This window comes from Sarcophilus harrisii, chromosome 4 (genome assembly GCF_902635505.1).
Source record: "Sarcophilus harrisii chromosome 4, mSarHar1.11, whole genome shotgun sequence".
NCBI classification, from domain to species: domain Eukaryota; kingdom Metazoa; phylum Chordata; class Mammalia; order Dasyuromorphia; family Dasyuridae; genus Sarcophilus; species Sarcophilus harrisii.
In genome coordinates this window covers 216,773,662-216,798,973 of record NC_045429.1, presented here as the reverse complement: position 1 = coordinate 216,798,973, position 25,312 = coordinate 216,773,662, and the positions used below count along the sequence as shown (strand labels likewise).

The following is a 25,312-nucleotide window of genomic DNA, read 5'->3' as shown; positions in this document are numbered from 1 at the left end:
TTTTTTGTACCCTCAAGGCTCAGAAAAACAACTTACACACTTTAGGCACTTAGTAACTTCAATGTAGTGTATTTGAAAGAGTGTTGGATATGGGGTCAGAAGACCTGGGTTCAAATTCTAACTCTACCACCTATTACTCAAGTGACATAGACAAGTTGTTTAATTTTTCTAGGATTCTCTTTCCTCATATAAAACGAGAGTTGATTTAGATGATCTCCTGTTGTTGTTGCTGTTGAGTCATTTCAGTTGTGACCAACTCTACGTGTGACCCCATTTGGGTTTTTTTTTTGACAAAGATACTTCTCCACCTCATTTTACAACTGGGGAGACTGAGGCAATCAGGATTAAGTGATTTGCCCAGGGTCATGCAACTAATAAGGCTGGATTTGAAATCAGGGAGATGTCTTCCTAACTTAAAGCCTGGTATTCTATCTACTGTGCCATCTACCTGCCTATAGGTGATCTACTTCTAAATACTTCTAAAACCATGATCCTAAATATTTGTTGAACAGAATCTATTGAATTTTATTTTATTGACTTTTTTTTAGCTGATTTCTATTTGTTCAATTAAAACAAATTGCTCCTGATGAGTTGATGACTTAAATGCATGGCTGTGCAAAGAGCCCTTTGTAATCTGGGTATGAATTTCAGTTTTGACACTGACTTGCTATGTGGTCTTGGGCAAGACTCTTCTCTCAAGGTCTCAGTTTCCTCATTTGTACAATGAGGAGGTTGGTCAAGTTGACTGAGAGAACTTTTAGGATTATCATTTTATGATTCAAATGCAACACCCACAAAACAAACATCTTTTAAAATGTTCTCTACATTCTAAGCACCAAGCTTTTACTATGAAAGTTTCATTTTAAAGTCTCTCATGGCAGCCACATAAAGGAAAATGAATCAGAGTCGAGAGATAGGAACTCCTGACTTATCATTAAAGTCTGGCATAAATAGTAAAATAAACCTTTGCTCAAAGATATGCTTCTTTTCAGTGGCAATACACATGTGATCAAATTCAGAGCTTTAGTAAGTGAACCTATTATCAATAAACGGGTATAAGACTACAGTAGCTAGGGGATCAATTTCTGTGCTGCTTTAACTTGTTTATATACAGATGTTGACATTTAGAAGTATAATTGTGTGTGCCCATTAATATGTACCAACACTATAATTTTCTCTGTATCAGAGATCTCACTCACAAAAAAATAAGTAACACATCAAAATTCATTGTAGCTTTTAGGATAAATTCTTCAAGGTTTAACAAGTCGATCTCAAGAGAGACCCTTCAAACAGTTCTCTTACACTTGAAATCTGAAGTGGGGAAACTGGAGTGGATGCATGTTTTTCTGGAGCAGTTCACAATAAGAAATACAGTACACACATACTTGCAACAAGCCAGTATATATTTATATAGTGACTTTTAAAGCAGACTAAAAATAACAGTCTTTTAACAAGAATTTCAAAAAGGCAAACAAACCCACGCAGGTTGTGGACTCTATTAAGGTGGGTTTCAGGGGAGTGACACTTTAGTCTTATTTTGGAGCAAGGTTAAATATACAGATTTTTTTCCAACCTCTATTTGAATATAACAATTTGGGGAAGTGGAAGTCACATAATTGAGTGTGAAAATAGAATGAGTTAAGATAATCCTGTTGCTAACTTGTACTGTTTGTTAGATATTCCATGTTTTTCTTTACTTATTCCTTAAATCTACCTTTTAGATTGACTTCAACAATTTTCTCATTTCATTCCTTCCTATGTTGTTTTCTCTCTCCCTTTCTATTCAGAATACTTTTATTTAAGTAGTTTTTCTTTCCTACATCTTCCACAGGATGATCCTTTTGAGTTTTTAAATACACTTTCTTTCTTCTTATACTAATATGAAATTTTCTATACAAGGCCTCCTTCCATTAGTAATTCTGTTTGAATTTCATTTATATTCTTTTCTCTTGACTCATGTGCCTCATTATTTCTTTCTGTGTTCTTTTCTCTTTGATCTTCAATCTTTTACTGAAACTCTTTACTAAGCTTACTGCATCTTCTCCATTGTGCACTTCCTTTATGCAGTGTCTTCTGTGTGTCAGGAAGGGAGGCAAAAGTGAAGCAAGTACTGTCCTTGAGGAGCTTGGAATCTAGTTGATAAGTTTTGGCAACTGGTTTGTAACTTATAATTTAGAGAATTTCTTGGAACACTGAAAAGTTAAGTTTTGTCAAAGGTAAGATAATTGGTGTTTGTCAGATGCGGGACCCAAACCCAGGCTTTCCTGGTTGAATGGCCAGTGCTCCACCAATTTTGTCATGATGCTTCTCGGAAATATCTATTGTATACAGTAACAGCAATATTCTTTTAAGAACTATTTTGAGCAATTAAGTCATTTTGGCACAAATTAAAAATAGAGGACATATCTTCATATGTTATTTGCATCAAGAGAAAGAACTTATTAATAAAAGTATGTACAGAATAATTTTACATATACACATTCCCATACACCCACATAACACAGATATATATATTTATATATATATGGTATGTGTATGTCTAACCATATCTAGGGTTGGAGAGAGGAAAGAGAGGAAAGAAAAAAAGGAAAAAAAAATAAATTTACATGATTAAGTTGTATTTTTGGAGGGAATAGCAAGTTGTACATGGCAGGTTTGCAGTTTCACATGCAATCATCTTTTTTATTGTGCTGTGAAATGGAAATGTTTATTTGTTCTATGAATTGAAAATAAAATAAATTTTAAAAAGATGTAACTTTAATCATTCTCCCTCTTCTCTCTCTTGAATATTCAGTTTTTCTTTATATACAGATTTCTCCCTTACTACTTTCAAACATGTCGAAGTCTTCCTTGTCCTAAGAAACCTTCATTCCTTCAAATTATCATTCTATATCTCTCCTCCTTTTCTCAGAAAAATTTCTTGAAAATGTTCCCTCCACATGTTGTCGCAGCTCCCTCTTCTTTTGCTTAGTATATAATCTTTTGTAATATGGCTTCTGTCCTTCCCTCCTCTTCCCTCCCTTTCTTCACATAAGGTATGATACCCTTACCTACCAATGCTCTTAAAAGCTTTTTTTTTCTTTTGGATCTCTGAACCCTTTCAAGATATCTTGGGGTTTACTGGCTAGATTTCTTTCTTAAGGACCATGCCTTAAATCTTACTTGCCAAATCTCAATTCTTTTTTCAGTCAGTTTTAATTTCTTTCAGTCTTCAACCTTGTTGACCTGATGCATCTTGAACTGATGATGAATCTGATGCTATTAATTATCCTTTTCCTCCTAGATACTTTCCTATCTAGGTTTTCACAGATTTCCTGGTTATCCTGTCTTACCATGCTTTTTCCAGTTAATTTTCTGGATTATCATCCACAGTATGTCTCCAATTTATAAATGTTTTCTATGACTGAGAAATTTTCTCTAGTGACCATCATACTCTCTTCCCATGGGTTCAACAATTATCTCTATGCAGATGACTTACAGATCTATATATTCAGTCCTATATATCCAGGCTTAGTCTCCTCTGCACTTAATTTCCACATTACCAATTTGCCCAATGGACATTTCCAACTGGATGTTCTGGAGACATCTAAAATTCACCAAGTAATAAAACTAAACTCATTATCATCTCCCCTAACCCAAACATTTCTATTTTAGTGGAAAGCACCACCATCTTTGAGATTTTTAGAATCACATCTCACCTTACACATTCTGTAAGTTGCCAAATATTGTTTGTAAGTTGTCAGTTGCCAAATCTTCATAACATCTTCTTCATCCAATTTCTTAACTTTATTTGCATGGCTATCACCTCAGTTTAAGTTCTTATAACTCCCTGGCTAGATTATTGTAATGACACCCATCTAATCTCCTTGCCTCTCAATTTCCTTCCCATTCCAACATATCTTACACACTGCTACCCTCCTTGAGCAAAGATCTGACCATATCACTCTCTTACTCAATCACTCCAGTGGCTTAGGAAAAAATATAAACAGACTCTTTTTTGCTTTTAGTCTTTAAAGCCCTTCACAACCGGACCCCAGTCTATTTTCCCAGGCTCCTTGGACATTATTTATCATTTACTCTGTGATCCAGACAAACTGGTCATCTTTCCTCATAATACTACACCAGCCATTTCTATATTTTTACACTGGTCATCCTTCATGCCTGGAATGTAATCCTTCCTCACTTTTGCCTCTTAGAATCCTTTTCTTCTACTTCATAGAATTCTTTTCTTCCTTCAAAATATGGAGGAAGCACCACCTTTTGCATAAAACCTTTTCCCTCATCCCCCAACTACTAGAATTATCCTTTCCCCTAAAATTTTTATTTTGATACTTTTTATCTATTTGTATCTATTTGCTTGATAATAATTTTCTATATATTCTTATATGCGGACTTGTTTTCTCCATTAGAATATAAGTTCCTTCAGAGGAGGTATTGCTTCTCTTTGGATCTGTATCAACAGAGCCCAGAACAGAGCATGACACACTGTACGATTTATTGATTATATAAAAGTTCAATAAATACTTGTTGATGTGTTAAGACTAACTCTAAAGTCACTACTGTGTTTCCCATCTTTTTAGTGCTCATTGAACATATTATACAAGTAACAACAATATACTCTGTGTGTCTTTGAGAAAACTAGCATTATTTCACATATGAATGGCAATTATCCTCAAAATAATCCTAAGGATTCATGGAAGGTCCATCATAATTCTATGAATACAGCTGTGAAGGGGGTAAATCTTTCTTAAAAAGTTAAGGAGAAGGACAGTGAAGAAGAGTATAAATAAAAACCAAAGAAGGTCCCACCTCACAAAAGGGACCCTTAAAATTCTGGTCCTAGAGTGACTAAAGATGAGAACTTGAGTTTTACAGGTTTCTAATGCTACTAATTGAGATTTACTCTTTGTTTGATAGTGTCACCAGAACCTGGTTAACCTATCCTTGCCTGGCATAGGACATAGATTAGAGTCTACAACCAAAACCAGACAGAAAATGAAAAAAAAATGCAGAGCAAAAGAAAGCAATCCCTGGAACCAAAATTAAAGCACAGGCAACTATTTAGTTCTTGAACACAGATTAAGTCTGTGATGATTGAGGCTGTGGCATAGACAGGGAACAGTGGAATTCAAAGGTATCAAGACATTTGACAATATTAACTGGGATAATTTACTCAGGTAGCACATTTTTGGAATACAGAAGCCTCCCTTGAGGAGAAAACCAAGTCTTTATGTTCTGAGGTGAAAACAGGGTCAGTTTAGCTAACCAACCACACTGATAGGCTCTCACACACACACATATATACAACCTCCCATTTAATTGTCTCCTGGATGGTTCTCCTTTCCCTCAGGACATTAATATATATTTGACTTAACATCATAAAAGTTAGAAAATTAACAGCTACTTAAATCCAATCCTTAATTCACCCTGTCACGACTGAATTTCACATCTTCTGTAGTAGACAAGTTTTCTTCCCTTCCCTGGCTACCCCCATTTTGAAGTCAATAGATAGAAGATGAAATGAGCTACATTATGGTGTCACAATGGAGTGAATTAAGGATGATCTCACAGCCTGAGCTTGGGAGCTCAGTGTGTGTGAAACAGAGAGAGAATGGCATACAGAAGGAAAAAGAAGAAAGAAAGGATTCAAGGCAGGATGCTGCTTGCCACAGATTTCTATGACTAGAATATTATTGTTACATTAGAGTGCATTTAAAAGGTGACAATATTGCCGGCAGTCATTGATTGCTACAGCAGCTCTGGTTATTAGTGGTATAAATAAACTCCCAAATAAACCTGGAGGAAAATATTAACCACAATTACCATAGTTTGATACAATAATAAGAACTTAAACTTTTTCATGAGAAAGAGAAAAAATAGTTTCTGTTTTTATTTACTGAATTGTCTCTGGGTTGAGTTATTTTAAAAAATATTTAGTATTATTGATTTCTGAACAACCCTATGAATTCCATACCTGATAAAACCAAACTAGGCACTCCTACTTTCCCCATTTTCAGGAACCACTGCATTAATTTCCAGTGCAACTTAATAGAAAATAATTCCCTCTAGTTCCATATTGGGGAATTAAATATATGAATTACAATGTAGGAGATATTCTAAAATAGGACAGTCTTTTAGACTGACCAGAAGTTTTTATATCAAAATTTCAGAGCAAGAGAATCATTCCCTGTTTCCTGTTGTAGAACTTGATTAACTCTAGGCCAGTAAATCAGACTATAGTATAGTTAAAGGGAAATCCACTAACTTGCTTTGGCTTTTTACCTTTCTTATCCACTGATCTCAAGGAAAGAAGCTTCCTCTCTATTAGAAGCATCATTTGTCTTTTAAGGCATTCTCATCATGTTACTAGGTCCTGCTAATGAATGATGGACTAGAGCAGCTTCTCTCCTTGACGACTTCAGAAAAATTGGGTTGGGCTTTTATTAACATAATCTGTCATTCTTCCATGAACAGTAAGATTTTCCCTTTGATTTGGAGCAAGGAGCTAAAACACATGTGTGTTATCACATAGCAGGGAAAGGTTGCACTATTATCTCGATGCTGTCCTATCATCTGTTAACCGGCACAAAGCATTTCATGTCTGTCATTTTCCTGGTACATCTAAGAAAAGTAGGAGGGATGTAATAAGATAATATTCCCCCGAAATACGCCCTTTTCAGGCAAATTCCAAAAGCTAACAAGTATGTTCATTGGTGAAAATTAAGTCTTATATAGACTTGGAATATTTTACAAAAGATCAATAATGATGTGCATTCTAAATTCCACCCTTTACATTTTGTGATACAGGTATGTTGCCCTGGTTAAAAAAAATCAGTGCCATTAAGATTTGACTGAATGGATTAATTAATTTTTTTCTTTCTCAATAACAGAATGGGATAGAAATCATTTTATATCATTCTTCCCTATTGCTGACTTTGAAGCACATTTTTCTCAAAGACAAATAAATGTAACCCTTCTGAATGCTTTTTTTTTCCCTGAAAAAAGTCCCCTTGGAAGAGAAAATACTAAAAACGGTGTAAGAGTCACTGGAGAAGAATAGAAGTTCATTTTAAATCAGTGTACCATGTACAAATGCTGTCTTACAAATAGGATTATTTAATTTAAACCTTAGATCTGTCAAGCTCCATTACTCCGAATGGAGCCTGTCGTTCCTTGAGTTCATTATATATCAGGATTATATTACAATTTATGTTAGGTTAAGTCATTGCTTAGATACAAAGAAGGGGAAAAAAAAATTACACAGCAGTGTCAAGAAATAGAGCAAAGTCACTGCACTGTTCTGAAAGGCAAAAAGTCATCTTGCTAAATGAGGATCCAAGCTGTCCTATACCAAGGCTGTTACTAATAAATAAAAGACCTCTGGGAAAAGTGCTGAGCGTCCGCTGGATCTATTTTCAGCCTGCATCAGCAGCTGTTGCCCCTGGGATCACATCTTTACGCGTACCCTACACCATATGTAATCACTCCAGTGCTGCAACCAGTAAGATAATGAAAGAGCATGGCATAAATCTATACTTGAGTGGAATGCTAAATGAGAAAAATAATACAAAAAGGGGGGAAATAAACCGCATTTTCAAGTCATTAGGAAGAAAGACTTTGACATATGAAGTGTTGCAACCATTAATAGCACTTATCATATAGAGAGGAGACAAAGAGACAAATTAATCAAACTGACAGAACTGGGACATTTTATGCTAATGTGAGCTCCTGGGTTTTAGTCTGTATTCCTCTGTGTCTGGAAAACTGATACCATTACAGGGCAGGAAATTGCATGGATAACATGCAACAGATCATAAAAATTCACACACCAACTGCAGAAACACTGCCAAAAGCTCTGTAAAAACAAGGATAGAGACCTCAACAGAGACACTACCAACAACAAATGAATGCAAATAAGTCCAGGGATATTTCCCATTCATGCATTGTAATTAACTACGGGATTTTCTCACTCATAATGAAAGTGGGTAAACCAAAGCCTAGTGTAGCTAGCTTACCAGTCATGACAATCTCTGAATGTATTGCAGTATTACAGCCAACACTCTAGTGCTATTTGGGAAGACTGAGGTAGACTGTCTCTAACTAGACTGGCCAGGTTGTGAGTACACATGGTTTTTTTTTTTCCCCCCAAGTAAATCACAAAGTTTACAAATAGTGACAAACAGACATTACAGAAGGTTAAAAAAAAAATTGACAATAAGGAAAGAAAAAGACAAAACAATAAACTGATTTCCTTCCAATTCTTGGAAAGGAAAAAAAAATAAAAAAAATAAAGAGAAATTGAAATAGAAGGAATTTAAAACAACAACAACAAGCCAACTCAGGCAGTTACTCACCTGACATGTGAGTAACCTGAGTGGGCAGTTGTATAGTCCTTAGGAAATGCCAGTGGAAGTGACTTCCTTTTATTCCCTAATTCAGAACACTCTGGGGAATGATTAACCTAGATAGAGAGTTATATTCTTGTATATAAATAGAGAGGAATAACTTGTTGGTGCCCAGGATTATCTATATGCCCAAGTTTCTTAAGTCCTTAGTGGGTGGAGTCCCATTTCATTGAATTCCTGACTTGGAAGTTGGTATATATTTTTCTACAGGAGTAAAAATAATGTATGTAAAAGTATTTTGAAAACTGTAACATGTAGGAGGACCACAGATTTAGAGGCAGAAGGGATCTTAGAGGCCACTGGATCCACAAATAAGATGTAATGGTCATGATATAATTAAGATAGAATATGGGAGGAATAGCTTTTTGAAGAAACCCAATCATCATTTAGAATGCTATTTCTGTGGGTATACCAAAAAAACACACTGAATGCTGAACAAGTGAATTACAAACAAATCTTTTGGAATATAACCCATTGGGAACACAATTAATTTGCAATTGAGGATGGTCTAAGTTGCCTTGCAAAAAAAAAAAAAATCTCCCCACCCCCCAAATTGTAACCTGTAGGTAGCACAGTAGACAGAGTGCCAAGTTTGGAGTCAGGAAGACTTATTTTCCTGAGTTCAAATCCAGCCTTAGATACTTATTAGCTTTGTGACCCTGGGCAAGTCTTATTTAATCCTGCTGGCCTCAGGTTCCTCATTTGTAAAATGAATTAGAGGGAAAAATGGCAAATCATTCTAATATTTTTGCCAAGAAAATCCCAAAAGAGTCACAAAATTTTAGACATGATTAAAAAATAACTGATCAACTATAAAAATCCTGTTAGAAGAATCTAATGAGAAATGTTTTGGAAGCATATTTTCTTCTCAAATTTACTTAATTTGCCCATAATTAAATGTTTTCTAATGAGAAGACATTAGACAATAGTCCTAAACTGAACAATGAGGAGTGAATCAAGACTTATGTTCATCAGGGACATATCAAATTAGCATGGAATCAAATGATAGATTCAGATCTAAAATGAACCTCAGAGGTGAGCAAGGTGAGCAACTCCCTCCATTTACAAGGACTGCACTATTTTAATTTGTAGCGAAGATGAACCCTGGGAGGCCCTGATTCTGAAACCAGGGCTTCTTAAAATTTCGTGTTATATTCCTTTGACCTCTAAATTTTATATAAATAAATATATACATATGTTAACCAGCTTTGAGTTACTGAATATCCCCATTAATAATAGGGATTATACTAATTTTCTAGGAGATATTATTATCACTTTAGAAGATAGGAATGAAATTCAGTTAACTCTGACAATAATAAAGAATGGAAAGAAGAAAAAAAGATGAATTTCAATAGGTACAATTTAAATAAGATTTAGGGAGAAGGAAAAGAGAGAACCCAAATAAAGGATTCTTTTCAGTCCATAAAAAAGTGGTCACTCTAGATCACATCTTTAGACATTTTATATGAAGAATTAGTATGTTATTATTATTGTGTAATCTCGGGAGTATTAAATGCTAAAACTAGAAAATAATTCTCTGACTTCTTAATTTTTTTCTGGTGAAGTTCAAGTTGGAGAGGAATTTAATATTTTAAGAAGCGTATAGAAAAAATGTGAGTAAAAATATGACAAAAAGATGAAAGAATGGTTCCTATTTAAGAAAATCTAAAAAAAAAAAAATCTATCCCATGATCATCAAACCTGGGAACTCTAGAGGTACAGTTTTCAACATAATTAGTGGAGCTCCTTTAAAACACTGATGTTGGAGAACTGCATTAACAATCTGACTCATGCTAACTCTAAGTTAAAAGTATTGCCTATTTCATTTGAGGATGAGATTTGACCCATATCTATAGCCATAAAGTAAGGTGTCATGATATAAAATTTTATTTGCTATACATGAATGATTATTATGAGCAAATAGCTGTTATGATAAACAAAATTAAGTATGACTGGAAAAAAATGAATCAGTCACCCGTGAGAATTAGAAAATACTGATTTGCAGTTTGTATGCACAATTGGTATACTTGGCAATGACAAGAGAACACAAGGAGAGCTCTCAGTACTTTGGGTATGTCCCCTGTGGCAGTTTTATAGGAGAATATGGCTAAGAATGGGATAGAAAGGGCAGACATGGAGGGATTTGTGAACTGTTTTCCATTATTAAAGGGAAAGCCTACACTTATAATATCATGAATCCACTGACAGAGGAGAATATAACGTTTTGTTTTGCATCATTATAGAAGAAAATGGGATTAAAAGATATCAGGAAAGATTTGGATTAGACATAGAAAGGGATCTTCTGACACCACTGTTAAACTACAAAAGGCTATCAAAGGGAGTGGTGTTGTCTCCATGTCTGAAGAGCTTTAATATTAAGATAGATCACAATCTCTCTTGGATTGTTTGGTTTACTTTCAGAGACAGAAGGCTAAACTCGATGACCTACTTAGATTTCTTCTTGCTTTGTACTATATGTGGATGAAAATAACATGAGCTGCATATTCAATGAAGTCTCTGATAAGTGCATATACCTTTCAGACATACATAGAGCTATAGCTCCATATTATGTGACTTACAATGATTCAAATCTAAATCTAAAGACAAGGGGAAAAAAGCAGTATATATATATATATATATATATATATATATATATATATATATATGTATTTACACAAAAGAGGTCTTTTTCTTATATCCTATAATATAATGTATTTTTTTGGGGTATTGGTTATTATATTCAAGAGAAGCTGTGGAACCCTATTCTGTAAGAACCAGAAACCAGGATTAAAATGACAAGAAACTAGAGAGTAGGTTTTGACCTCTGACTTCCCTATGAAATGACCAAACTTTCATCACTCTGTGGCTTAGTGTTACTCTATCTACAAGTGCTTAGAATTTTAACTTTAACAAGTGGGAAATATCACAGTCATGCTAGGAAGATTTACCAAGACACCCTCCCTCTTTTCTTAGAAAGATGCCAAAGTTCTCTACAAAGAAGTATACTGATTTGGGGTACAATACCATTTTCTTTGTCTCTATGTCAGAGGTTTTCTTTTGAATGATAACAGCATTTAAAAATTGTCTAAATTTTCTCCACTCGTTAAATTTCTATAACTTCTTAACTATATGATATTTTTGACCTGGCTTCTTACAGACTTTTAGGTAACTCCTTTTCTCCAAATAACTCTTCCCTCCTATGTTCCTGGATGACAGAAAGGAAAAAAAACTGGTGAGAAAAGTGTTCTAGTGAAAGTTCCCATGGAAAGGAACCTGAATTACATCTTCAAGAATTACTATATGTTCAAGGGAAGAAACAACTACCATTCAGAATTACTGTATGTCACATGCAACTGTTAATAGGAAAGAATACTCCAACAAGAAGCTAACATAAACAATAATAAAAAATTGGGAACTACTGACTGTTTGAAAGGACATCTTTTTAAAATGAAAAGAACTGTAGTTCTGCAAAGCACAATTATCAACATTCCCATTCACTTTTGTGACTTTAAGCATCTGTGTGATTTTATTAAGTAACCTCATTTTCACTTTTGGATAGGCAACCAGATGGACACATATGTAGCTATGAGCAAGGGAGAAAAAAATAAGATGTGTGATTTACACAAGTTTCTGGAGTGGCTAATATTCTACTAGGCACTTCACTGGTCTTTCTCATTCTATTATTATAAAAAGTTACATATGTATTTGCTGCATATTTTCATTATTTGCCTTTGAAACTCAAGTTCTATGGTGCAATTATCCCCAAGCACAGTGCAAGTCTTGTGGGCTCTAAGCCCAAGGATGCAAAGTCAAGTGATTAGGTTCAGTGAGAAAATAAAGGTATTAGAGAAACTCTTTGCATGTTTGTAGCCACTTGTCAGCTTTGACTTTGTTGTCAAAGAACTGATGATTTGTCATATCTGCAAAAAGGAGAAAATTATGCTTAAATTATGCTATAGATTCCATGTTTTATAAAAAGTGAATGTTGTCTGAAATCAATATTTTCTTTTTTAATGATAAAATATTTTTTAAATTTTATTTTTCAAAATACATGAAGAGTTTTCAACATCCACTTTTGCAAAACCTTATGTTCCAAACTTTTCTCCCTTTCTCCTCTTTCCCTCTTCCCCAAGACAGTAATTTAATATGGGTTAAACATGTGCAATTCTTCTAAACATATGAAATTAATATTTTCCTAAAAGATCACAAAAATTCTAGGGAATTACTAGTTAGAAAAATGTTTTACATGTTGCCAATTTGATTTTGTGTACTGAACTGTAAGGGTTATTTCATGGTTACTATGTTAGGAAAAGTACATATTATTTGAAACAATGTTTTGTTATAAAGAACTGTACGTAGAAAGTATATTTTCAGAAATCTCTAGGGAAAGATTGCAGTTTTTGGTGGTTGTGGAAACCTAACTGATTTCCTTTAATCTCAATGTATCAACACTTGCCTTTTTGGCTTTCACACCACTTTCTAAGGATGTTACCCCTGCTAAAGTTGAGGACTGATTGTATAAGGAACTTGAAAACAGGGGATACCACTGAATTATATCATGTAACACTCCTACTTTTTTTTTTTTTAAGCATTTAACTGTGCTACATTTCCACTTGCTCTTGCTTTTTCTCTTCTATCCTTGTTTATTTTTATTATTTATTTATTTTTTCTTCTATCCTTGTTGCAATAGTTAGAAGGTAAAATGGATACAGTGCTATACTTGGAGTCAGGAAGACCCGAGTTAAAAACCTTCTTAGTCACTGATTAGCTGTGTGACCTGGACAAGTCTCAGTCTCAGTTTCCCGTAAAATAGGGATAGCAGCACATACTTCCCAGGGTTGTCGTAAGAACCAAATGAGATATTTATGTGAAGTGCTTTGCAAACCCTAAAGGCTATATAGTTAGCATTTACATAACACCTTAAGTTTCACAAAGCATTTGACAACTATTATTTTATTTTATCCTCACAATATACCTAGGATATAGGTGTTATTATTATTCTCATTTTACAGAAATAGAAACTGAGACAGAGATAAAATAGCTTATCTTATGGCTCTGTACCAGCCAAGGTACTAGAGAGTAAGTCTCTAAGGTAAAACTTGAATTTGAGTCTTCCTGACTATTGGTCCAGTGCTCTATCTATTGGATCACTTAGCTGCCTAGCTATTATTATTATTAGTAAGGTAGACAAAAAAAATCAATCTAGCAATCTATATCTAGATATGCTTACTTTTTGCCTTATACTGTACTAAGCTTAGTACCAGTCTCTTATCAGTCTGTGAGGAATCAGTCTACACAATTCTCCTCTTCATTCCCTCCCTCTGGGAAATCATTACTCACTGATGTGTGTGTGTGTGTGTGTGTGTGTGCACGCAATAAGACTAGGGAGGAAGGAAAGGGAAGGTTATTCTGCTACACATTTGAAAATCAATTTAGCCAAGAGGTCTTGTTAGGTATATGCTTAAGCCTGAGCAGACATCATTGGTAAAACAAAATAAAACAAAACAATCTGACAATTCTGAATTGTTCAAGGAATGTTGGGTGTGATTTGGCTGGATGGACAGTGAAGTTCCTAACAACTCTCAAGTTCTGTGATTCTGTAGGCTGTAGTGAGGACTCCTTGACTCAAAGAAAATCTGGTATCTCATGGTGATTACCTTGGATTTTGGAAATTGCTATCAGGAAGATGTATATTTTGACAGATCCTGTGAAGCTGGGAAAACTTCATTTCTGAGGTTAGTGATAAACCATATATCTGTTGCTTGAAGAAAAGCCTAAATAAACCTGCAGAGTCCTATTACCAGGAAAGACAAAGAATGAGGATTTTTTTTTTTTTTTGGTCCACAGATATTCAGGAAGACACGAATTTAAATCCTTTCTCAGGAACTTATTCACTGTATGACTTGGGACAATTCAATTCACTTCCCTCAACTTCAATTTCCTCATCTATAAGATGCAGTCAGTCATAGCGGTACATGTAGAAGAGCTGTTGCAAAGGTATGTGAGATATCTGTAAAGTCCTTGGCAATCCTGAAAGTGCTATGTAAATACAATGTAAAGTACCATATATTATTATCATTATTACATATTAGCTTATAGACAAGCTGCTTTGGTGAAAGGAGCAACCATATTGATACAATTAAGATTCTTTCATATATCCTTGAAGTACTCAAGTAATGAGAAAATGACCAAATCCTAACTAACATCTTATAAATTACAGCTACTTAGCAGTATAATGAGAAGCCTATAGCACCCACAGGCCAAACCTACTTAATTTGTCATACCATGCTGGTACATCAATGTCACTTCTACATCTGGTAAAGAGGAAAAGAGAGAAAGAGAACAGAAAAGATGAAAAGAAAAGGAAAAGGAGTTTATACACATCGTATTTAGTGTCATCTTGTCTTTAAACTTTGTGCCCTTACTCTAAAAGGGTGTGTGTGAGAATATATGACTCTCTGTGTTTGTGTACTGGGAGGAAATTAAGATAATAAGATAAAAGTTAGAGAGCTTTGAAAGACAATTTAGGAAGACATCTGGGATATCTGAAAAGGCTGGGAAGGAGTGAGGGTAAATTTTTGCATAGGTAAATATGACTATCAGGAATGTGTGTTTGAAATAAATAAATACAAATAAAAAAATGCACTAAACTCCCTCCCCCTGAGAACTTATTACATTTGAAGATATGTGAAAGAGCATAGAAATGTGTATATTTCTACAATTCTATGCAAATAACCATGCAAAATACATTCCAACCTTGGACCCCCTTCAAATTGCCATTATATTTCCTTTTCCCCCCACGATGATGGGGAGGTTTAAACATATGAGGCAAGGCTTATGGATAGATGGAGGACTGAGTTAATAATTAAAGCAAATGGATGCTTATTCTGGCTTGAGGCCTGAGGCACGACACTGTGTCTGCTTCTCAAGTTGCCTTGTCTGAAAAATGGGGATAAGAACACAATATCCCTCACAAGTCTTTGGTGTGGTGCCAGGGGGTTAAGTAGTGAAGGATGGCAAAGTATTCTGTAGATCTAGAGTGTTAATCATTGCTCAATTAACAGTAACAACACTTGCCTCCCTCCTGGGGTTAGTGAGGATTAATGGATTAATGTTTACAAGGTGCATGACACTCTTCAAATGGCACTACTGGTGTTTTTAAAGTCTTTGTGAAGGGAAGGTACTCAACACAGGCTAACTGGAAAAGCTCCTAGTGCGGGGGAAATGACTTCCTGAGGAGAAGGCAGAATGCTGAACATCTGGGAGCGGGTTGCTGTCTTTCTTCCTAAACCTTAAGCTTATAGCACCCCTCCATCTATAACAGCACCACAAACAGCTTATTACTATGCTGAAGGGTGAGACGTTGCCATTTTGAAAAGGGATAATTCCAAATGTTTCCTTGGATGCTCAGCCAATATGGGTTAAGTGGATGAAAAATGGGGGCCACTGACACTAGTGGGTGAGGGATGCTAGTTTAGTCTCCTCCTGACATTCTAGAACTTCTTGATCTATTCCTAGAGGGAAAATGCTGTGAATGACACAATGAGCCATGAAGGAACTAACAGATGAGATCATTTGGCTTAATTAGATTCTAGAGGAGCTCAGCTGGGTAGACAGTTCCTTCCTCTCTAGTTTTTGGCCTTTCTCATCCATAGGGTTTCTGTTTTTCCGAAGAAGGAAGGCAGGAAGAAAGAAAGAAAGGAGAAAAGGAGGAAGAAAGGGAAGAGAGAAAGGATGGAAGGGAGGGAGGAAGAAAGAAAAAAAGTGAAAAAATGTCTCCAGAAAAAAGAGTGGGCTTTAGGTGACTTCTCTGTCATTTCCCTCTCTCCTTTACAATTTTCTCTGCAATAGCTCTTGAAGGCCATTGTTCAAATACACTCCAGCAAGAAGCCTGGGAATTCAAAGCCCCTTCAAACAGCTGTTAATAGTTGTCGGTGAGCAGACAGGCACCCTAGCTGAGAGAAAGAAAGCCAAAAATAACTCAGCAGCAGAAATTTACAGGATTCAATCATCTCTGAGAATGGAAAGAAAGAGGCTAACTAGGCTAAGAATGGCTGTATGAAAACAGCTCATAGACTCGAGGCACAAAGGAAATCGGATCAAACCTGAATCTTTCCCTCCTCCCAATTGTGTTGTAAGGAGCAGGCATGGTAGTGTGTACAGGAGAGAGCCAGCCCAGCTTTCTGGAGAAGGTCCAGGATGAAGGAATGTGAGAGGTGCTAGCCAGAACCACTCTGGCTCCGTACCAGCCAAACACATCTAAGAAAAAGAGTACAAGACATGTCTGGGCCTCAGGACTGTCTCACAAGGAACATCATTGTTTGGAAAATGTGTTCCTCAAGTGAGCAGAGTCAAAATTTGCAAATGAAATAGGCAGGTAGGACCAGAGGAGTATAAAGTTGAAGCTGCAGGAGATAGGAATCAATTTGTTGGCTAACAAAATAGCACCGCCTGATTAAAATTTAGGCATTTTTTCTAGGGGGCTTCTTTGTGGGGCCTTTTCCAAAGTTCAGGGAGCCCCTGCTTTAGTTATACAATTATTGTATTGAATCAGTTATTTCCCATATATAACACGGGATAGTAGTATTTTCAATATCTACTCCACCAGGTCACTGTTAGAAATCTGCAATTGTGAGTGTTACTACTGGGATTATATCCCAAAGAGATTATAAAGAAGGGAAAGGGACCTGTATGTGCACGAATGTTTGTGGCAGCCCTTTTTGTAGTGGCTAGAAACTGGAAACTGAATGGATGTCCATCAGTTGGAGAATGGCTGAATAAATTGTGGTATATGAAAATTATGGAATATTACTGTTCTGTAAGAAATGACCAACAGGATGATTTCAGAAAGGCCTGGAGAGACTTACACGAACTGATGCTGAGTGAAATGAGCAGGACCAGGAGATCATTATATACTTCAACAACAATACTAGATGATGACCAGTTGATGGATCAGGCCATCCTCAGCAACGAGATCAACCAAATCATTTCTAATGGAGCAGTAATGAACTGAACTAGCTATACCCAGAAAAAGAACTCTGGGAGATGACTAAAAACTATTACATTGAATTCCCAATCCCTATATTTATGCACACCTGCATTTTTGACTTCCTTCACAAGCTAATTGTACAATAATTCAGAGTCTGATTCTTTTTGTACAGCAAAATAATGTTTTGGTCATGTATACTTATTGTGTATCTAAGTTATATTTTAATATATTTAACATCTACTGGTCATCCTGCCATTTAGGGGAGGGGGTGGGGGGGGGTAAGAGGTGAAAAATTGGAACAAGAAGTTTGGCAATTGTTAATGCTGTAAAGTTACCCATGTATATATCTTGTAAATAAAAGGCTATTAAATTAAAAAAAAAAAAAAAGCTGCAATTGTGTAAATCTTAAAACTGAAAAAAAATATCAGTTGCTATTATTTTGAGAAGCCCATTCATTCCAAGAGATGTGAGCCACTTTGTGTATAATATTATTACTTTTTTCTTTTTTTTTATTAAAACTTTTTATTTTCAAAACATATGCACAGATAATTTTTCAACATTGATCCTTGCATAGCCTTGTGTTTCAAATTTTTCTCTTCTTCCCCCTACTCTCTCTCCTAGATGGCATAATACTTTTTTTTTTAACTACATCTGTCTATGTAAGAATGTTTCCTAAAACATACTTATATGTTCCCTATGTAGTCCAAAGACCTGAGTCCAAGTTCCATTACTCTCTCATAAAATCATAATTTTTTTCCCTGTGGCAATTGGGGTTGAGTGACTTGCCCAAGGTCACACAGGTAGGAAGAGAACCATAAAATTTTGAGCGCTGGAATCGATCCAATACAATTTAATAAGCATATTTTAAAGGTCCTACTATTACACTGGGCATTGCGATTAGGAATATATTACATATACACTATATAGTAGGGATACTTAAAAAGCAAACTGATTTTTATCCCAAAACAGATTTCTGATTACAAGGAGCTTACATTCTCTTGAGATATCAGATTTATGTAGTTTTACCCCTATCCAAAATGAGTCCAACATATATATGTCTATATCTATATGTGTATATCTATATCTATATATATATAAAAACACCTGTTTTTTTTATTAATGTGTAAATTGGATTTAAGTGAGGCAGAATGGCATTAAGTGGTCAGCCTCACTCTCTCTTCCAGAGTCATCATGGTGATGACTTGAGATGAAGTGGATGACCTTGGTGTTTTTGATGTCTAACCAAGCTCTAAGCCCTCCACACCACCTGCTTCACCTGCCTTCATGGCCAAAATGAGAACAATTTGTAATCATTTACCCATCCCACCAGGGGAAGTCATTATATGCTTGGGGTAGATATTCTCCAACTCACTGTAGGATTTGAGACCCCTTGGTTACTCTCAATGTGGTTTAGCTCATCTGCCAAAATGGTTTATTGGGGTATGGCCACTGTGCACACTACAGCTTCTTGAAGCCACATGTGATTATTTGTTGGATGTGGGGCAGCTAGATGGGGCAGTGGGTAGAGCACTGACCCAGGAGTCAGGAAAGTGTTGATTCAAATCTGACCCTAGACACACTTCCTAGCTATATGACCCTGGGCAGGTCACTTAACCTCAATTGTCTCATAAAAGAGAATTAGGTGGAACAATGGACACCAAAAGTGGAAAGTAGCCTTGTAAAAGGCTTGGGTACCTTCATCCCCAGAGGTACTAGTTTCTTTTAACACACACCCTAAACCTCAAGTGCTTATTTAACCTCCACTTGCAAATTCCACTGAGAGAGGATTCTATCTATCACGGTAGCTCATTGAATGTTTAGATAGCTTTTATTAGAAAGCTTTTCTGTTTTTATTTTTGTTTAAAAGTTTTTTTTTATTATTATGAACTGAACAATCATTCACAAAAGTAAAAGTTAACATTTCTGGATACAAATTCTCTTCTCCCCACCAAGAACAAGTTCTAGGAAATTGTAAACTCATTATGTGTGGTTCATGTTAAAAAAAAAAGATTCATATTAAATTTAACATAGTTGCAATAAAATCACCTTGTTTGTATGCTATTTCAGACTTCTTTTTGTATCACTTAAATGTTTTATTGATATTGCTTTCTTTCTTTGTAAAAATCTCTATCACTATTCACTGACTCACTTCTTCCCCAAGACAATCAGCTCCCTTCTCATGTAACAACTAAGTATAGTTACACTGTTTTATATGTTTATGCTCAAGGACATTAATTTAGTTTTTTTTCGTCCTGAAATCTTTGTAACTTTAGTCTTATTTTCTCCGTTTCCTTCTTGTTCACTTTCTGATTCCTTCCCCTTTGATGGTGGTTACTCAGGGGGCTGGAGCTCAAACTTGTCTCAACCTCCTCCACACTGGGGAATTCCCTCAGGTCTAGTACAATCACATATTTGCTGGCATAGTACCCCAGTACCCTCTATTCCTCAATTGTCTGGCGGGGTACTATTGCAGCACAGAGTGCTGATATATTGCTTTTTAACTTCTGCCTTTTAGCTTTCCATCATGAAGGAGTGCTGGGGAGGGGAAGATAGGCAGAATCGAACTCACAAATAGCTTATGTAGCCTGCCAAAAAGCAGTGGCGCATAGGGGAAAGGGATGCTGAACGAGGGTATTAAAGATTGACCTTTGTTATTAATTCACCAGGTTTTTTAGCTCATTAGGATTCTGGGTCAGAGACAGTTGAAATTGTTTTATTTCTTATGCATGATTCCTATTCTGGAGAGGTTTGAATGAGCAGTGGGTAAGACTTCTGGTCTTCTAATTTTGATCACCTTACCCAAAGTTAACAAGTAGTCATGGACAGGAAAAACAATTCAATATATCGGCCACGAGTGAATAGGTTATGTGTCTCATTCTGTACCTCCTTTACTTATTTTTTTGTCAAAAGACGGGCAATAAGTTTTACCAACAGTCTTCTACAGTAATAACTGGTCACCAAATGAATCAGATTTCTCTATTTTTCAAAGATGTTTTCTTTCTCAGTATTATGACCATTGTGTAAACTGTTTTCTGTGTAAATCCTCTACCAGTTTATATGAGTTTTTCAAGGTTTCTCTGAATCTCTGAATTAGCAATTTAATTTAGTAGTATTCCATTATGTTCATTTGCTACAATTTAGTCACTCCTCAACTAAAATGCATCCCCCTTTTTTCTAATTCCTTGCTATGATAAAAAGTGCTGTTATAATCAGGGTAACTTGGTGGAGCAATGGACAGAGTGCTAGATCAGAGCTCAAATTCTAACTCGACACTTATTAGCTGTGTGATCTTGAGCAAGTCACTTAGCTTCTGCCACAGTTTTTCATCTGTAAAAAGGGAAATTTGTAGCATCTGCCTAAAGGCTTCAACCTTTTTCAATTTTTTTTTCTGAGGCAATTGGAGTTAAGTGACCTGCCCAGGGTCACAAAGCCAGGAAGTATTAAGTGTCTGAGGCTGGATTTGAACTCAGGTTTTCCTGACTTCAGGGATGGTGCTCTATCTAATGTGCCATATAGCTGCCCCCCTTTCAAATCTTAAAGCATTATATAAATGCTATTATTATAGTTATAAGGTTTTTTTTCTTTGTACATATGGGTTCTTTTTTTGTGTTTGAGTTTTTGACTACAAGCATATAGCTAGTAATAGTATTGCTGGGTCAAAGGTGATGTACAGTTAAGTGACTCTTAGGGTATGGTTCAAAATTGTTTTCTAGAATGACTGAACCAATTCACAGCTTTGCTCATAGTATGCGCATCAGTATGCCTGAACTCACAACAGTCCTTCCAGCAACTGCCATATTCTTCTTTTGCTGCTTGATAAGAGTGAAGTGAACCCTGTGACTTATTTTAATTTTTTAATTAAATTTTCTTATTATTAGTAACTTGAGCCTTTTTATATTATTATTATTATTAACAGTTTGCATTTCTTCCCTTGAAAACTATTTGTATCCTGTGACTACTTATCCAATGAAGAATGGTTTTGATTTTATATTTTTGGATCAGTTACCTATACGTCTTGATAATAATAATAATAATGATAATAGTATTTGCATAGCTGTTTAAGATCTATAAAGTGCTCTAAAAATATCACCTCAATTTATCTTCACAACAGTCCTGGGATACAGGTACCTGTATTATCTTTGTTTTACAGATGAAGAAACTGAGGTACAGAGAGGTTATAAGTTGCCCAAAGTCACACGATGAACTAAGTATGAGACACAACTGATCTTATATCTTGCCGATTTTAAGTTGAAATAGTAGATCATATTTGTCAGAGAAATTTGCTAAAAAGATTTTTTTCTCCATTTTGTCTTGTTAGTAGTTGAAAACATAGATCTCCCTTGAGTTTTTCTGCATCTACCTTAAGACTATAAACGACTCTTACAAACTTCTATTGTCTGGAATGCTCAACCAATCTACTGATATCTTGAACAAGTTAAACAAGGAATACAAAGAAAATATCGGATGGAAAGTATTGGTATTGTTAAACTAAAGAAAGGAACACTACTTATTTAGGGCACAATAAGTGGTCAATTAACACCAATGTAACTGGTGAGTTAACAGACTATGAAAAAGAGCAAAAAAAGAGCAAACTGTTTGAGTTCCAAGACATTTCTATAGATGTTATTTCTCCTCGATGTACAAATTACTTTTAACATGGACTCAGCATGTGAGTTTGTGTACACATAGAACTGGTGTCCCAAGCCAGCAGCTGCTAGAATGGATTGTGGCATATTTTGCTCTTGAGCTTGATTTAAGAACAACTGGGCCATTTAAAAACATTGTCAGCTGCACACACCCTATTCCAACCTGTATATCATAAAGTGGCAGTAGAAAACACTCTAAGAGGCACGGTCCCTCCTGATGGTGTTTAGGTCTGTACCTGGCTCTATTCTTTGGCTTCTGAATTTCAACCAGGTAGAAGAAATAGAGATGATGATATTTCTGAGGTGGCTTAGTAGCTGGCACCATCTGCCTTTCCAGCCTTATTACATGTTGCTTCCTTCCATGCATAATATGGTAAGACTAAACTAGTCACTTTGCTATTCTTCACCTATGGTAACACCATTCCCTGTCTCCTTGTCTTGGGCTGTGTGTGTGTGTGTGTGTGTGTGTGTGTGTGTGTGTGAGAGAGAGAGAGAGAGAGAGAGAGAGAGAGAGAGACACGGAGGGAGGGAGAGAGAATAAGGGAGAAGGGGAGAGAAGGAGAAGGTGAGAGAAAGAGAGAGGGGGGAGAGAGAGAAGAAAGGAGAGAGAGGCGGGGGGAGGGAGGAAGGGATGGAGGGATAGGGGCAGGGAAGGAGGGAAGAGCAAGTGAGAGTTTTTTCTCTCTACTTCCACCTTGGAGAATTCTCACTTCCTTCGATGATTAGCTAAAGAGCCACTGTTTAAATATAACTTTTCTTAATTTCAACTCCTCTCCTTTCTAAGCTGTCAGTGTCTTCCTCCAAAATTATTTTTGCAACTATTTATCTTGACATTTTCTCTTCTTGATAGATTACAAATTCCTTATAGATAGGAAATACTTATTTCACTTACATCTTTGTATTCCTGGTGCTTAGCATGATATTTGGCACAGAGTAGATACTTAATAAATACTTGCTGACTAACTGATTGGGCAACTGATCTCTAATGCGTAATTCCAGTTCAGACTTTAGGCACCATGTTGGGATGGGCCACAGCAACTCAGGACAAGATATTCTAGAATCAGCTGAGGGCTTCATTTTATTTGCTCCCCAACACAGAGATTAGACTTCTCCTGTGTGGCCCTGCCCAGGAGATAGCTGGAGTTAAATGCTGTTTTTCATACTTACTTGTATGATAAGTGAGCCACTTTCCTGAGCTTAATTTCCACATCTCTAAAATGAGGCTGTTGCTACATCAGTTTATATGAGGCTGAAGGAGAATCATAGAATGTCAGTCCTGGAAGGAACATTAGAAATCACTAATTCATCTCTTTCACAGGCCCCAAATCTAGAGCTAGAAGGGACATCAAAGAACCCTTTGAAATTTACCATCTAGTCCAACGCTTTCATTTTATAGACAAGATAATTTAGGCTTAGAAAAATGAAACGACTTGCCCTGTTGTTTTTGTTACATTATATAAAGGGGAAAGACCTTGAAATAAATGGACTCCATTTTCCCACCATCCTCAGGAGTCCTGCCTCATCACTTCTCCACTAGGAAGATATATTTTAATCACCTTGGTGTGGGGGCTCTAGAAGGCAGGACACAACATTGCCCAGTGTTATATGGCTAATTAATTGAAAGAAGAGCTTAATCAAGTCTCCTGGCTCACATTTTAGTGTTTTTTCTACTCTCCAGTAGGATAGCTATTATTTTTGTTCATGTTTTACTTAGGATAAGGGGATTATATTATTTTGGGGAAATGCAGCCTATGTACTTGCAAATAGCAGTGTGAGCTATCTACAAATAAATCAGGAATTTCAGCAAATCCTAAAATCTAGCATTGCTTTTCTTATTGCTAACCTCTAGATTAACTCAAAATAGACTTCAACATAAAGTATAGCTTTTTTGTTCTTGCTTTATTTATTTATTTATTTTGGAGGGTGGTAGTGGTGATTTGAAGGAGAGTTGATTTAAATAGAGTGCCTTGGTGTGCTGGTAGCACAATATGTGCAACTAGTTTGAAAAATTCTGGAACTCACAATAGAAGAGGACATAATGAAGGACATAATGAAGTCATTCATTCCTCCTTTTTATTTACTTACATGGTTTAAAAACAAAACTGTTTTTTTTAAAAAAAACCCAAAACCCAAACCTTGAATTCAGAGAAAAGATCAACTAGGGAGGATTAGGAGAATGCTGGAGGCTGGATGATGGCAATTTACTGCTTGTCTTTGGGTCATTCATTCCTCCTGTCTCTCAGGTCTTTAGACTTTGTTACTTAAACTAAGAGATAAAGGTGTAAGTGAAATGGACCTGGGCAGGTGGAAACTAGTATATGCAAGCTCAGGAGAGCTCCAGAGTGTGGTAGGGCAGCCACAATAAGCTAATGTTATCTTAATCTGCAACGATAGAAGAAACAGTGCTTGGAATAAGGGAAGTAAGTAATATTCCTACTACAGTTAGCCCTACTCAGAGTGAAGGAGGGAAGGAAGAAATTTAGAATTATGCAAAGCTACATTTGGATCCTTGTATTCAATATTAGATGTAGTATTTTGGGGAAAAAATTTTGACAAACTGATACATGTCCAAAGAAAGGAGGAGGTTTGGTGAATTGGAAATTATGCTTTCTAATGATGAGTTAAAAGGACTGGAGATGATGTCTGGAGAAATGAAGACTAGGGGTAATGTAAAGAGCTGTATTTGAAAGGCTGTCCTATGGAAAGGAAATTAGATTTCTCCTGCTTGCCCCATCCAGGAGATAGCTGGGTTTAAATGCTGTTTTTGACATTTACTTATGGGATGACAAATAAGCTACTTCCCCTGAGCATTAGTTTCCACATCTGTAAAATGGGAATAATAATAATACCTATGATTATTTAACTCTTAGGGCTGTTATGAGGATCAAATGAGAAAAAGTATAGATTGCTCTATATAAAATCATTATACTTAATAGCCAGAAGCAATAATGGGACGTGGCAAAGAGACAGACTTTGCCTTGATGAAAATTGAAAGATGTTAATCACAAGAACTATTCTGAAGTGGATGTGCTGCCTAAGGAAGTAGAAGTAGTGTGTTCCCCAGTATTGGAGGTTTAGATACTGAATGATCACTTGGAGATATATTGTGGAGAATATTCTTATTTAGATACAAGTTAGACTAGATTATCTCTCAAATTTTCAGCTTTAAGATTTCTTGAGTCCCAATATAAATCACTTACAAGTTATTTGAAAAGAATATTCTTTTCTATTCAACACAATAACCTGCAAAACTGAACAAAACTACAATAGCA

The 25,312-nt window shown here is 35.9% G+C and overlaps 1 protein-coding gene across 4 annotated transcripts in view; it reads right to left on the bottom strand.

Annotated features, from left to right (window-relative positions):
* The window catches only part of BACH2 (BTB domain and CNC homolog 2), a 416,861-nt gene that overhangs the window by 49,626 nt on the left and 341,923 nt on the right, over positions 1 to 25,312 (bottom strand). Inside the window, exon 1 of one of the 4 annotated variants that reach the window (XM_031964519.1) lies at positions 5,427 to 8,222. The exons of the other annotated variants lie outside the window; for them this stretch is intronic. The gene's annotated coding sequence lies outside the window, so the exon portion shown is untranslated. Of the gene's footprint in view, positions 1 to 5,426; positions 8,223 to 25,312 lie in introns of those variants that run through there. 4 annotated transcript variants of the gene reach the window in all.